Source organism: Pan troglodytes, chromosome 3 (assembly GCF_028858775.2).
Source record: "Pan troglodytes isolate AG18354 chromosome 3, NHGRI_mPanTro3-v2.0_pri, whole genome shotgun sequence".
Classification (NCBI taxonomy): Eukaryota; Metazoa; Chordata; class Mammalia; order Primates; family Hominidae; genus Pan; species Pan troglodytes.
In genome coordinates this window covers 191,475,179-191,491,437 of record NC_072401.2, presented here as the reverse complement: position 1 = coordinate 191,491,437, position 16,259 = coordinate 191,475,179, and the positions used below count along the sequence as shown (strand labels likewise).

The 16,259-nt window shown below is 40.5% G+C and overlaps 1 long non-coding RNA gene across 2 annotated transcripts in view; it reads left to right on the top strand.

Moving 5' to 3' along the window:
* The window catches only part of LOC134809945 (uncharacterized), an 87,018-nt gene extending 72,926 nt beyond the window's left edge, over window positions 1-14,092 (top strand). The window contains exons 3-4 of one of the 2 annotated variants that reach the window (XR_010156790.1): window positions 3,286-3,479; window positions 11,961-14,092. This is a non-coding gene — a long non-coding RNA (uncharacterized LOC134809945). Of the gene's footprint in view, window positions 1-3,285; window positions 3,480-3,571; window positions 4,625-11,960 lie in introns of those variants that run through there. The other variant, XR_010156791.1, reaches the window with a different exon arrangement.
* The last annotated feature ends 2,167 nt before the right edge of the window (window positions 14,093-16,259 follow it).

The following is a 16,259-nucleotide window of genomic DNA, read 5'->3' as shown; positions in this document are numbered from 1 at the left end:
CCTGGACTGTGGCCCTAGAATGGAGTGTCTTGCAGCTGTGTGTGAAACTGGATACTTGTGGACTAGAGCTCCTGAGTGAGGAGAAGAATTAATGACCCCTGCGAAGCCATCCAGTGAGCTCTTAGGATGAGCTGATAAAGAATTTGGGAGGACTCTTGCTCTGGACTTTCTGGGACAATTTCCTTCTTCACAGCAGAGTGCAGGTCTTCTTGAGCCCTTTGCCATGGGAAAGCTGTGCCCTCCTATGTCTCGTCAGAGGCTGTCTTCCTCATGGAGAGCTGTGCCCTCCTATGTCTCCTTGGAGGCTGTCTTCCTCATGGGAGAGCTGTGCCCTCCTATGTCTCCTCAGAGTCTGTCTTCCTCATGAGAGAGCTGTGCCCTCCTATGTCTTCTCTGAGGCTCTCTTCCTGATGGGAGAGCTGTGCCCTCCTAGGTCTCCTCTGAGGCTGTCTTCCTCATGAGAGAGCTGTGCCCTCCTATGTCTCCTCTGAGGCTCTCTTCCTCATGGCAGAGCTGTGCCCTCCTATGTCTCCTCTGAGGCTGTCTTCCTCATGAGAGAGCTGTGCCCTCCTGTCTTCTCTGAGGCGGTCTTCCTCATGGGAGAGCTGTGCCCTCCTATGTCTCCTCTGAGGCTGTCTTCCTCATGAGAGAGCTGTGCCCTCCTATGTCTCCTCGGAGCCTGTCTTCCTCATGGGAGAGCTGTGCCCTCCTATGTCTCCTCTGAGGCTGTCTTCCTCATGAGAGAGCTGTGCCCTCCTATGTCTCCTCTGAGGCTGTCTTCCTCATGAGAGAGCTGTGCCCTCCTATGTCTCCTCTGAGGCTGTCTTCCTCATGAGAGAGCTGTGCCCTCCTATGTCTCCTCGGAGCCTGTCTTCCTCATGAGAGAGCTGTGCCCTCCTCTGTCTCCTCTGAGGCTGTCTTCCTCATGGGAGAGCTGTGCCCTCCTATGTCTCCTCTGAGGCTGTCTTCCTCATGGGAGAGCTGTGCCCTCCTATGTCTTCTCTGAGGCTGTCTTCCTCATGAGAGAGCTGTGCCCTCCTATGTCTTCTCGGAGGCTGTCTTCCTCATGGGAGAGCTGTGCCCTCCTATGTCTCCTCTGAGGCTGTCTACCTCATGGGAGAGCTGTGCCCTCCTATGTCTCCTCTGAGGCTGTCTTCCTCATGAGAGAGCTGTGCCCTCCTATGTCTCCTCTGAGGCTGTCTTCCTCATGGGAGAGCTGTGCCCTCCTATGTCTCCTCTGAGGCTGTCTTCCTCATGAGAGAGCTGTGCCCTCCTATGTCTCCTCTGAGGCTGTCTTCCTCATGAGAGAGCTGTGCCCTCCTATGTCTCCTCGGAGGCTGTCTTCCTCATGGGAGAGCTGTGCCCTCCTCTGTCTCCTCTGAGGCTGTCTTCCTCATGGGAGAGCTGTGCCCTCCTATGTCTCCTCGGAGCCTGTCTTCCTCATGAGAGAGCTGTGCCCTCCTCTGTCTCCTCTGAGGCTGTCTTCCTCATGGGAGAGCTGTGCCCTCCTATGTCTTCTCGGAGACTGTCTTCCTCATGGCTCAATTGCGGTTCTGCAGCCAAAATCAGGGTATTTCCCAGCATTTTATATGTTGTGCCTGAGAATGAATCGCACAATCTGGCTAAGCAGGAATTAACTGTTAGGCACACAGGGCCTTGTGAATTGCTAAAAGTCTCTCCTCTGGACAACACTCATTATGGGTTGTGATCAAGTTACAGAATGTTCATGGTGCTTTCTTAATCAGCCTTGTTTGTGACTATTGATATCTTTGATCAAGATTGCAAATTGATTTTAATTTTTGTGCTTATATATTAAGGAATTGTCTCTTTGTTATTTCACGTGAGCCGTTCATAACATTAATTTAGTCACCCATTCAGATCTACAGACTACAAAAATGAATATTATATAGATATAGACACTGCATTCATATAAAAAGTTTCCTAATAGATATATCTGGGCTACAATTGTCATAAAAGGAAGGCTCACTTTTAGTGAGCTCACTTTTAGAACAAGGAAAATCATATATATTATAGGTTAAGAAAGATAAAATAGCGAAAGAAAAAGAGAATGGAAATAAACTGCAATTCTTATTTTCTTGTTCTTTATCACTAGGTTTTGCAGGATTCAGCTCCATGAGAAAGTTTTCCCCATTATTAGTTTCCTAGTAGGCTTTGTAATTAGGAAAAAAACTGAAAACTTCCCCTGCCCTTTGCTATGTTTTGGTTGTATAATGTTATTCTTGGATTTGGTCAACATAAATTTAAGGCTTATATTCAAATCAAGCTTGTAAAATAAAATATTTCTTCTTTCAAATTTGCCTCTGTAGTCTCCATCCCTCATCAGATGCCAAGAATAATTCAGATGGTGGATACAGAATTTGTTCTTTAAATAAGAAAGCAAGCCTTGTTTTCTTACAAATGAGTAGAAACTGGTGAAAGATGGGGCCCCTGCCTCACATTCTATCTTATGTTCCTGGGAGAGTCATGGTGCTGAGATATTATCTATCCTTCTCCCTGATTTCTCTAAAGATCCCTAGGCCTCCTATGTGCTGGAGAGTGAGAGAGGATTTAAAGTCTTTCTGAGAGTGACTCCTCACGTTACTGTGGTTTTCTGTTACTAATACAAGTACTTACTTTCCCAGCATCTGTGACAGTTTTCTTTTTCTGTCTGTCTTTCTTTTCTCTAAGGTAATGAACACAAGGTAACTCCTCTTAAGAAACAGACAGTGAAACATAAGCCAAATATCGGATGGCTTACACTTCACTCCAAGGGTTCCGATTATTCATCCTCTGATTTCCCCTTGGCTTTTCTAAGAAAAGTACAGCTTTATGTTTACTAAGACTAGAGAAATTCAGCTTTGCAGAAGGAACATAACATCTCAGTTGCTGTAGTCTTTGTTGTTAGTTATCATTTATAACCAGGAGCTCGAATTTTCTTTCCTGGACTTGACCATTGTAGAGTGCAGCAGGGTCTTCTCTGGTGCTGCAGGAGAAGGGATGGAGTCCTTCTCTCTGGGTTCTTTTGGCCCAAGAAGCCTTCCAAAATGGGAAATGTAGGCTCCGAGCAAAGGTGTTTTTGACTCTTTCGTTGGCTATTCTGTCCTGATGTGGGGAATAGTGCTTGGCACACAGTAGACCCTCAGGAAATATTTATAGAATTAATGAATGAATGAATCCTCCATGAAATAGGTTTATTGGATGGGTTTACTGGAGCTTGACCTCCAATGACCTTCACATGGGGACACAGTGTTGCCAGTGAGTGCCATGGTTGCCTTTCTATTCCAGCTCTTTGTCCTGGGAAGAGTTTGCTGCATCTTCCAGTTTCAGCAATCAAAGAAGCAAAGTTCCCTGCAGTTCTTCAAGGAATCTTGAGAATTCAGAAGGTCTTGGGGTGGCTGCATCCATCCTGCAGACAAATGCCAATCAGCAGAGGGGCCATTCCCAGGGACACATGTCTGGCTGACTTGGGCCTTGGCCAGGTAAGACACACAGCATGCATGCCTGCATGATTTAATTCTGAATGCCATAGACCTGACAAGTCATAAAATAGCAACCAATAATTTTATGTTAGAGTGCTCCCTTCCTCACAGAAATCCAGCATATGTGAAGATAGGTTGGAATGTGTAAAGAAAAGCTAAGAAAGCAGATTTCTGATAAGAACAGCGTGTGACTTGTACAGCAGCTCTGAATTACAGCCCGAAGGATGGAATGCCGACAGTTCCTTCTTCCTTACCTGTGATGGCTAGAATTTTATTTAGCACATCGTTTTTGAGCCAATCTCAAAATGAGAAAACTTTTGAGGAATTATGCATAGTGTGAAGTATATTCTTTCCCTTGTTGCCCATGGAGATTCCACTGTGACAGGGCAGATTTCCCACTGCAGGGTTGATGGAGATGCTGCTGCTCTCTTTAGACATAATAGTTTATGACAAAGAGACCAAAATAATTCCTGTTTAGCCATGCAGTTGTCTGTAAATTTGCTTAGTTGGTCATCCAAAGCGATGACATTTAAGATATAGTTGATACACTGTTTATCTTAAAGAAACATTTTAAAATTAATTCTTCAGACCTATGTAATATTTTATCTTTTCTGTTTAATAATATCCAAATGTGTTTTTGTGAAGCACAAAACACATGTGTATTTCTTCATAAATCAGTCAGATAGCTTTGAAAATATAATATATTTCAAGTATGTAGCAAAGACCCTCAAAACACAATTATTGAAGCAGTATAAAAAGGTGAATTTGCTTCAGTTTTGGACTTTTAATAGACTTCACTGTTATGTAGTGAAGATAGAAATATGCCATAAAAGTCTCTGGTTAAGAGCCAAGACTTTTTCTCCTGTATCATTTCAGATCCCGTCATTTCTACCTGATCTTTAGGATAGACTATGCACATTCAGAGTGTTGAGTAAAATTATTAGAAAATATAATACCCATAACATGGTTCTTTATACCCTTTAAGTAAATATGCTGGCACATGAATTCACAATTTAAAACTCTGACTTTGTAAGAAATTTGCATGTATCTCCAGTGAAGATATTGTTGCCCTTGTGTTCTTTGTGCGTGATTTATGACAAAATTATGAGACCTTTACATTTGTGGAAATAAAAGACGTAAAGTTATTTCAAAACACACATCAAGTCCATCACTGTGTTCTGTCAATCTTATCTCTAAATATTTCTCAAGTTTCTTCATTTACTTTCATTTCTACTCCCACAACCAGAGTCCCAGATGACCATCATTCCTCACTCTCCGGACTCCTGGAATATAGTCCCATTCTCCATGCCTCCAAATAATTAAAGACACAGAAAAACACATTATGTAAAAAAAGTAGGAGTCCAAATTGAACATTCAAGTTGATTGTAATGAGAACTCACTAAAATGTTAACAGTCATAGAATTAGCCGTGATACCTATTTTGCTCTTTTATACTTTTTAACATTTTCTAAATGTTCTACAATAACATGAATTATTTTTTAAAATTTTATTAAGGTGCATTTTCATTTGAGTGCGGTGGCTCACACCTGTAATTCCAGCACTTTGGGAGGCCGAGGCGGGTGGATCACGAGGTCAGGAGATTGAGATCATCCTGGCAAACACGATGAAACCCCATGTCTACTAAATATACAAAAAATTAGCCCGGGGCAGTGGCATGCGCCTGTGGTCCCAGCAGGAGAATTGTCCAGGCAGGAGAATGGCGTGAACCCGGGAGGCGGAGCTTGCAGTGAGCCGAGATGGCACCACTGCACTCCAGCCTGGGCGACAGAGCGAGACTCCGTCTCAAAATAAAAAAACAAAGTGAAAGTGAAAACAGATACCATCTAAAATCTACTACTTAGAAATTCTGATTATTAAATTAGGTGAACGTCATGTCAAACATCTTATTGTTTCTCTCCGTGTATCTACTCACAGACAGGTGCGTGGACACACACATATGGAGAGGGTGAAGAACCGCTAGTCAGCGAGTTAGAGACAGGCAAAAAGTAAAATTTTATATGTACAAGTTCAAACTATGCATCATCTTAAAAACATTAAAATGTATTAGGTTAACAATTTGTACCTAAAAACTTAAGCCTTATTTAAAATGCAGGGTGTCAGCTATTGAAATAAAAACATCACGCGACCTCAACTTTTTACGTTGTGGACTTAGCCACCCTGCGCCCAGCTCTGTTCCAGTTCTTTCCTCTTGCCTTTGGCTTCTACCGCTCCATCGTAGGCCTGACTTCTAGAAGAAACACGGCTAACCTACTAGGGCTTTAGGCCTGATCTGCCTTTCTTAGGGAGAGAGAGATGGAAAGAAAGAGATGGCTTCTTCTTAGCAGAAACATGTCAGCTGCCTTCTTCTCAATCTCCCTGGACAATATTTATGTTCACTCTCCCACCAGTGAGCAGGTAGATGCCTGCATGGGTAGCTCATTCTTACGAAAACGTTGAACTCCTTACGTAAAACATTTTGAATAAAAACAATTGATCAAAAAGAATAAGAAACATTTTGAATAAAAATAATTGATCAAAAAGAATAAAATATGCAGCTTTTCAAATTATACAGACCAGGTGAATTTAGTAGAGAATGAACAAAGTGGTTTACAATATAAAGATTTCTGAATTCAGTGGTCTGTGTGTTCACTGCCCCAAAGAAATGAAAGCAGAAAACACTGAGAACCCGTTAATGGGACCATCAGCAGAGATTAGCTCTGTTTCCTTTTTACCTGTGACTTGGTCATCATAAGAATATCTCAGTACCACTGTCCTGGTCTGAAAGCCACTTTGTTTCACATGGCACTGTGGTGATGTCCGCAAGAGCCAGTCTTTGCAGATCTTTCCTCTGCAAATTACTACCAAATGTGACTCTGGGTACAGCCGTTAAGCACTGCACCCCAATCCCCTGTCTGTAATATGGAAATAATAAAATCTAACTCTGAGACATAATTTAAATTACGAGGGGGTACATTACAGTAGGTTATAAGCAAAGGTTCATTCTCTTTCCTGCCTCTTATCATCTAATCTAGTTTGTTTGGAAGAGAGAGGGAGCTTGTGTGTTTCAAATATGTCACTTATATATAATTTACTACTGAATTAAAGACTACGTCTAAAATTTTGTTTTTACATTGATGATTTTGATCCACATATTTTGTATGATTTCTTTTAGAGTTGGATTTATTGTCATCATCTAGTTTTGTGCTTTACATTTTCCTCCTGTTACTATGTTGTCCTTTTCTTTCCTTTTTTCTTTCTCTTTCCCTTTCTTTCTTTCTCTCCTCCCTCTCTCCCTCCTTCCCTCTTTCTCCCTCTTTCTCTCCCTTCCTGCCTGCCTGCCTGCCTTCCTTCTTTCTTTCTCTCTTTCTCTCCTTTTTGACTGAATTTTTATTTTAAAATTATTTTTACCCTCTCTACTGGTTTGGAAGCCATAAACCCTTTTTTAAGTCATTCTGTGGCTGCTCTTAATCTTAATAAAATCCAAAATGAATCTGTTCTCCTTCCTAGCAATGCTGTATCTTAATTCTCATCAATTGCCTCCTGCTTTACATTGTATTTTTGTGTGTTATTTAGATTCTGCCTCCACATATTTACAGTGTTTTTATTATTTCATTTATACCAGTTTCTTGGTTTATTGTTCCTTTTTTCATCCCAGACCCTTTTTATGGAATCATTTTACTCTATCTGAAGTATTTCCATTAGCAATTCTTTTTTTTTTTTTTTTTTTTTTTTTTTTTGAGACGGAGTCTTGCTCTGTCGCCCAGGCTGGAGTGCAGTGGCGCCATCTCAGCTCACTGCAAGCTCCGCCTCCCGGGTTCCCGCCATTCTCCTGCCTCAGCCTCCCGAGTAGCTGGGACTACAGGCGCCCGCCACCGCGCCCGGCTAAATTTTTGTATTTTTGGTAGAGACGGGGTTTCACCGTGTTAGCCAGGATGGTCTCAATCTCCTGACCTCGTGATCCACCCACCTCGGCCTCCCAAAGTGCTGGGATTACAGGCGTGAGCCACCGCGCCCGGCCTTCCTTTAGCAATTCTTTTAGCAAGAGTCCGATTATATTAAACATAGATTCTGTTTGCCTAAAATGCGTTTATTTTGCCTAATTATGACACAATAGTTTGCTGAGCAAACATCTTGAGATGGATGCTATCTTCTGTCAGAATTTTAGGCTAGTGCTTTGTTCTGGATCCACTGATACTGTTGGAAAAAATTGTTTTTCATATAACGGTTATTTCATTGAAGGTAAACTTTTTACTCTGGCTATTTTTAAAGTCTTTTTTTTTTTTTTTAATTTTGGTGGCCCGAAGTTGAAGTTTGTGCCCAGATGTGGATTTCTTTTCATCTAATCTGCTTAGAAATGTTTGGTTTCTCTTATTTCCCTATCTTCACCTCCTGTTTTTTTCATTTTTAATTTTTAATTTTATAGAGATGGGGTTTTGCTATGTTGCCTGGGCTGGTCTTGAACTGCTGGGCTCAAGCAATCCACCTGCCTTGGCCTCCCAAACTGCTGGAATTACAGGTGCGAGCCACCACGCTTGGCCAATCCTCGCCTTCTGGCCACTCTTCAGAACCTGTTGTGTCTTTGAGGGCTGATCTTTTTGTATCGTCACCTTCTTTCATATTTTGCATTTCATTATCTCCATTATGTCTCTGAGCTTCATTCTAGTAGTTTCTCTATAAGTCATTATTTTCTTAGCTACATTAATCTTTTGTTTATCTTACCTACTGAATTTTTAATTTGAGTGATTACATTTTCTGTTTGAGAGGTTCTTTTTGGTTCTTTTTTCAAATAGCCTGTTTTCTTTGGTATAGCATTTTGTTTCTAGTTCATAATTTCAATTTCTTTTTTGAATAATTTAAAAATACTTATTTTATAATTTGTATCCAATATTTTTATACTTGAAAGTCCTTGGTGGTTTTTTCTGCTGTTGGTTGTTTCCGTTAACTCTTGTATTTTGCTTTTTTAAAAACATATTTTGGATTAAGCTCACATTTAAGTGGACTTTACGTGCAAGAATCTGTCAAGGTTTATGTTGAGGGTGCACCTTCCTCAGAGAATTTGTGTTTTTGTTTCTTGGGCATTCCTGACTCAAGGTTTTGTAAAATAGTTTCTCGGTTTGAACTTTCCTGGAGTTACTGCGTGGTATGATTTTAAACCCAACTCCAGAGTGTGTCAACTGTACAGATGTTGTCATGAAAAACATCTATTTTTGTCACTTTGAGTCCAAACTAAGGATGACATTTTTTGGTCACCTTTTGTCATCTTTTTAAACCAGTGGATGGATATATATAGAGAGATATATTTTTATGTCTTTCTATATAATCTATATAAAGTATATAAACATTTACATCAATGTTGTGGGCGCTGGCTTTATTTGGAGACCTTATTTGTAACTTCCTCTTTGGGCTGAGATCATGCCTCTCCTCCTGTCCTGTGTATCATGCGAAATGCAAGCCTTCAGGCCCAGAGGCTGCTGTCTGATCACTCCACAGCCGCAGCGATAGCTCACCGTTCGGGGTTTAAGTCTTCTTTTTATTTTTTGGCCTGTGAATATTTTTATGCCCTTTAAAGTTAATTATATTATTATTATTTCTTGCCTAGCTAAATGTTTTAAATATTTAGAAATATTTATTTATTTAATATTTATAAATATGACAAAAATTTTTCAGAACACGTCTACCAAAATGGAATCCAAAATAGCCTCTCAGTCCATCTCACCCTTCTTCTTTGACTCTTTCCGATCCGTTTTCTGTCAAGTAGCCAAAGTGATGTTAAGTGAAAATAGGATCATATTGTTACTGGAAGGAGGGCCTTGAGTGTCAGTTGTCCAGGTTCTTTGGTGTTTTGAACAAAGAATTGGACAAAACCCACAAAGCAACAAAGGAACGAGACACAAGAACAAAGCAGCGAAAGCTGAATTCACTGAAGCAAGACAGCCCTCCACAAGGTATGAAAGCTGAATTCACTGAAGCAAGACAGCACTCCACAGGGCGGGGGCAGGAGCCAGTTTTCCGGGTTTTAACTACCCCTTTTGAGGCTCCTATAAGTTACCTCTTGTCTGGATGAAGGGTTTGGTCCCTGGCTAATTAAAGGCTGAGGTGAATTGGTGCCCTATGCAGAGGAAGGGGTGGCCCGTGCTTGGCCAATCACGGCACTCTGTCTTTCCATCTGAGATGTGCTGGAAGCGGGAGGGCTGTAGGGAGATTTGATCCTTTGCTGCTCGGCGTGGGGAGATGGGATTTCCCCTTCTGGTTTAGTTTTAGGAAGTTCGTGTTAATTGGCCTTAGGTTCCCTTCCCCCAGACCCAGGTGTCCTCCTTTTGATCCAGCTTTGAGAAGTCAGCACCAATTGGCCCCCAGACCCTGGTGTTTTTCCTCGATTCAGCACAAATTGGCCTTAAGTTCCAGACCCTGTTTTCCTGCCTCGATATCACTCCCTCGGTAAAAATCCTTCAATAGCTTTCTGTTATTGATTAAATTGTATCCCTCAAAAAGACTTGTTTAAATCCTAACCCCTGGTACCTTGACTATGGCGTTGTTTGGAAATACGATTTTTGCAGATATCATCAAGGTAACATGAGCTCATACTGACTTAGGGTGAGCCCTAGCCCACAGTGGTATTCTATGAGGGAAACGTGTACACAGAGACAGAGGCACTCCAGGAGAAGCCATGCGACCGTGAAGGCAGAGGTTGGATTGACAATGCCACAAGCCAGGGGATGCCAGGGACTGACGGCAACCACCAGAAGCTGGGAGGAAAGCGTGAGACGGCTCCTCTCTCTGAGTCCCCAAGTAGGAATTGACCATGCTGTCATCTTGCTTCCAGACTTTCTGACCTCCAGAACTGAGACAGAATAAATTCCTGTTGTTTAAGTCACCCAGTTTGTGATAGTTTTGCTATGGTTGCCCACTGGTAAATGAATGAGCTAGTGAAGAAAACTAGTACAGCAGACCAGAGGGAACGGAAACGCAAGTGCTCTCATAGGGAGGCCTGGAAACGAGCTGATTGATGTTGCAGAGCAAATACACTTCCCCTTATAATTAGTATAAAGTAAAAGATCATTAGCATTGCTGGTGGTGTCTGTTTCATCTTTCCACTCTACTTTCAAGCTTCAGGTTGCTGTCATTGCTTTCACTGGCCTTTTTTCAGTTTCTTGAACAAGCTCTTGTCTGACCCAGGAGTATTGTATATGCTGATCCCTCTGCCTAAGAGACTCACCTGAGTTTTGCTTGAATAACTACTGCTTACCAGATCTCACTTCCTCGAAGATCTCTTTCATAACAGTTTACCCCATCCGTCTCTAAACTACGCCCCTTATTTTTGTTTCTGCACTTTCTTTGCCTTCATAGCATTTATCACAGATTATGACTTGTTTGTAAGATGATTTTGAAATGTCTGTCTTCTCTGCCAGACTATAAGCCCATTAGGTAGTGAGGTGCCTGTTTTGCTCTTCTCTGTTTCCCAACTACCAGCACAGAGGTGGGTATGCAATAAATATTTTTGAAGAAAGGAAAACACCTTTTTAGGCTTGTAATTAGAAGGATGGATACAAAAAGAGAAATGCCTATTTTCAAGTTGTTTTTATATTAAGGCCAGAGTATTAGACATGCTGCTGCAATCATTCTTATTTAAGCAGCTTTCTGGCAGGTTAGTAATAAATGCCACAGTGTTAAAAGAGCAATCACCCGTCATTCAAGCAGAGTCACACCTTGAAACACATTTGAAATGTCACATGTTAGTACAATCAGTATTATTTCACCAGTTACTTATAGCAGGTACTGCTGAAATACTTAATGACTAGGTTGGTTCAATGTTCAAACTCAGTACTCTGTTTATACCAAGAGAGCAGAAACATTCACTAAACGTATTCTAAAGCATGTGCTTTCTTTAAAAAATTAGCATAAACTTGTCATTTTGTGCTGAATTACAGGCAATATTTAGGGTCATTTGGGATCTTCGAGGTAACAATGTACAAAATTTCTTCTAGTATGTGGTTCTTCAGGCCTCATCACGGGATTCTCTACCTGCCTTGGTTTGGCAGAGGGCTAGCTTACTGACCCTCTGAGCAGATGGCAAATTCATCTTTTAGACTATGTTTATTTCCTGACTGCGTTCTCTGTGCTTGTGCCCTGAGACAGTTAAATTATGAAGAGTACAATTCTATAAATCCAAACATGTCACAAATAATTGTGGCCCCAGGGCCCAAAGAGTTATGAGAGAATATAATGGAAGAAACAGCTACTATGTTTGCCACTCCATTAAAAAAAGAACTCATTCTAGCTAACCTCATTTAGTAGGTAAACTTTGCAACAGTGTTGAAGAAAGTAAGAAAACACATAGGCGACCCCACGTGGAAATGCCACTTTGCTAAAATGACATTTTGATCTATTGCTTATGGAATACTGTGGATAGTCCTTAAATCTATTAGAGACTTATGGTCTAATAATGTGACGTGCTCTCAAAATTCTGGAAATGTTTTTACAGTTGTAACTTGCATTCACCAAATTGATAATTGTGATTTGGAGTGATGTCAGCAAGATGGCAGAATAAGAGGACCCTGGCTTCACTACCATCTCCTGCCGCCTGCCACACACAGAAAGTTCAGCTAGCAAACACCTGCAGACAAGAATACCTTGGTGAAAACCCTAACATGTGGGAATAAGCCAGAGTCAGCTGTGTGGTCCAGAAAGGAATAAACACTTCATTAAAGGGTAAGAAAAACAATCCCATGTTGACCATGTCACTCCTCCTCCTCCCCTAAGTCAGCACAGCACCTCGCAGATGGAATTCCCCAGAAACTACAGTTCCTACAGAGCAAAAGGAGAATCAGAGGCAGACATGAAGCTTCCCTAGCATTCTGAGATGCTTCCCAGGAAGCCCACTCTGCTCTCACCTCAGGAGGAACAGAGGGGAAATGGCATGGCTAGACCACCTTGGGTGAGATAGAAGCAAAGCGAGGAGGCATAGTCCACAGTGACAAGCAGACAGATCCTGGCTGTAGCTCTGCACACCTGCCAGCAGTAGCACCCAATCAATAGTACCAGCTAACACCATACCCACCTGCAAATCTGAGCTGGTCACCCTCAGAAGTGGTGGGAAGTTCTACCTGGCTGGAATCCTTAGATGACCAGCCTCAGACCCTACCCTGAGAACATGTCCAGGGAGGGAGTAACCACTACAGCAATTTTTGGCAAAGACCCAGGGCTAGTGTTGTCACACTCAGGAGTTTATTACTATTATCACTTTCATTTGAGATAGGGTCTCACTCTGTCACCTCAGCTGGAGTGCAGTGACGTGATCACAGCTCACTGTAGCTTCGACTTCCTGGGCTCAGGTGATCCTCCAGCCTCAGCTTCCCAAGCAGCTTGGACTACAGGTGCATGCCACCACACCTAGCTAATTTTTAAACTTTTCGTAAACATGGGGTCCCACTATGTTGCCCAGCCTGGTCTTTAATTCCTGGGCTCAAGCAATCTTGCTGTCCCAGCTTTCCAAAGTACTGGGATTATAGGGGTGAGCCACCATGCCTGGCCACACCGAGGAGTGTTTAAATAGTACTTCGCATGGCCTCAAAGCCCACACCCATATCCCACCCAAGGAAGGGGACAACCACCACAGCAAATTTCAGCAAAGAGCTAGGACTTGACCTAGCACACCCAGGAGTTTAAATAATGCTCAGCCTAGTCTCAAAGCCCACCCCAAGACCTCACTTAAGCAGGTAGGCAAACCTCAACTGTGCATTTTTACCAAGCATAGTAGCTGGTCCCATCCGTCCTAGTCAGTGACTCCACCTAACCTCAGAGTGCTTTCTACAACCCTGTTTAACTGCTGACTTTAAATTGAGGTACCAACTGGCCAGAGAATACTACACTTCATGGCCCAGTCTAATCAGAGGCAAATTGCAGTGCCCATCCAGCAGTCCATCCTCACTGGAGAGTTCAGCTTAGTGGTCTTGCTGAGCTCTTGCTTGGGTAGCAGATCCCAGCCAGCTGCCCCATTCAAACTCACAGAAAAGGCAGCACACCATCAATGAAAGAACCCCCAAATAAGCTCTGCATATTCAGGGTTGTTATGAGCTGACGCATTCAGAACCACAGGCTACACTAAACTGTGACAATTATTCCTACCAAAGAATACCTGCAAAAACTGGAAAAGGTGGCTATCACCTCAAATATGCAGACAGTAATGTAAGGATAGAAGGATAACATCCTTACAAGGGTAACAAAGACTCAGGAAATCATGACACCTCTAAAAAGAAAAATCAACTAAAATAGATTTAACAATGAACCCCAAGGAAAGGACAATTTATAAAATGACAGACAATGAGTTTAGAAAAATCCTCTTAAAGAAGATCATGAACTACAATAATATAGGGATAGAAAATTAAATGAAATTTGGAAAACAATACATGAACAAAATGAGAACTTCAATGAAATAGAAATAATTCTTAAAAACCAACAGAAATTCAAGAATTGAAGAATACAATGACTGAACTGAAAAGATGCAACTGAAAGCTCCCACAGCAGGTTTGATCAAGCTAAAAGAAGAATCAGTGAACTGGAAGATAGAACATTTGATATTATCCAATCAGAGTAGCAAAAATTAAAAAAAATAAATTTAAGAATGAAGAAAGCCTGCAGAAATATGTGCCACCCTCAAGAGACTGAATATACACATAATATAAATTCCAGAAAGAGAAGAAAGACAAAAAAGGGTAAGAAAGCATATTTAAAGAAATAATGGCTGAGAATTTTCCTAATATGAGGATATATACCAATATCAAGGTATAGGAAGCACAGAGGTCTCCAGTCAAATTCAACCCAAAGAGGAGTTTACCAAGACACATAATAAACTATCACAAATAGAAGACAAAGAAAAAATTCTGAGAGTGGCAAGAGATAAAAAGCAACACAGCACCTAGAATAGTTTCAATAGACTCTCACCAGATTTTTCAATGGAAACCCTGAAGGCCAGGAGATAATGGGATGATAGATTCAAAATGTTGAAGGAAAATAAAAATAGCCAACCAAGAATATTTTACTCAGAAAATCTGTCTTTCTGAAACGAGGAAGAAATAAAAATTTTCCCAGACAAACCAAAGCCAAAGGAGGTCATCATCACTGGGGCTGCCTTACAGGAATTGCTAAAGGGAGTTTCTTAAGCTGAAATAAAAGGCCAATAATTATTAACAGAAAATGTACAAATGCACAAAACTCAATGGCATAATAAAGAATCATATGTGGAATGCTCTAGGACTGTAATGATGATGTGTAAAGCAATTTTATTCCTTGTATGGGGGTTAAAAGACAAAATTATTAATAAAACAGCTAAATACATTTTCAAGGGATAGATATTATAAAATGTAAATTCGTACATCAAAAACATAAAATATGAGGGAGATAAAAGTGGAGAGTTGTGTTGTGTGACTTTGACTATCTACAACTTTTATAGCATAACAATTATATGAACTGTCAAAATAGATTGTTACACTTGTAAAAATGTTTTATGTAAGCTTCATACTAATCACAAAGCAAAAATCTACAGTAGACACACAAAACAAAAATAGAAAGAATTCAAAGTATACCACTAAAGAAAATCATCAAGCCACAAAAGAAGACAGAAAGAAAGGAAGATGGAAACAGAGTATCTACAAAACAATCAGAAACCAATTCACAAAATGGAGGTAGTAAGTCCTTAACTTTCATAATTACCTTGAATGTAAATGTATTAAATTCTCCAATAAAAAGACACAGTGGCTGAATGGATTAAAAAAAAGACCCAGTTATATGCTACCTACAAGATACTCATCTTACTTTTAAAAACACATATAGACATGTGTAACAAACCTGCACGTTGTACGCATGTACTCTAGAACTTAAAGTATAATAAATATATATATATATCACATATAGACTAAAAGTGAAGAGATGGAAAAAGATATCCCAAGCTTGTGAATTGGAAGAATTAATATTGCTAAAATGTACATACTACCAAAAGCAATATGCAAATTCAATATAATCTCTGTCAAAATTTCAATGACATTTTCACAGAAATAAAAAGACAAGTAAAATTCACATGGAATTGCAAAAAACCTTGAATAGCCAAGGCAATCGTGAGCAAAAAGAACAAAGCTGTAAGCATCACACTACTCATTTCAAACTATACTACTACATCAGCTTAGTGCTGCCATAAAAATAAACACATCAAAAAACAAACAAAAAAAGAAAAATAGACACATCAATGAATGGATTAGGATAGAGAGCCAAGAAAGGAACCAACACATGTATGATCAATTGATTTTCAATAAGGCATCCATAGATAATTATTAAATAAATGAGTCTGGCTGCATTCATAGGACAAATAAAACAGATGATTGTCAGAATTTGGCCAGTGGCTGGAGTTTACTGACCCCTGATCTAGGCATTGAGCATTAAAGACTGCCAACATAAAAGAGATAGAGTCAACTAGATAGTATGTGATTCCTGATGGGAGAACACACTAGCAGGTATAGTCTCGTCAAATAAACCTCTGGATTCAGTTAACAATTTGCAGCAGAAGCAGAATTTGGAAGAACAAACTGAATTGTACTCTAAATAGGCAATCAGCCAAGTCAAAACCACAAGCACCTCTCCAGGTTCTGCAAAGGATCAATTATAAAACTAAATAAATACAAAAGATCATAAGTGTGCCAAGAATACACAATATAAAATGGATAGTATGTTTAATAAGTATTTTTGAGAAAATTGGATATCTATATATAGAAGAATTAAATTGAAACCTTTT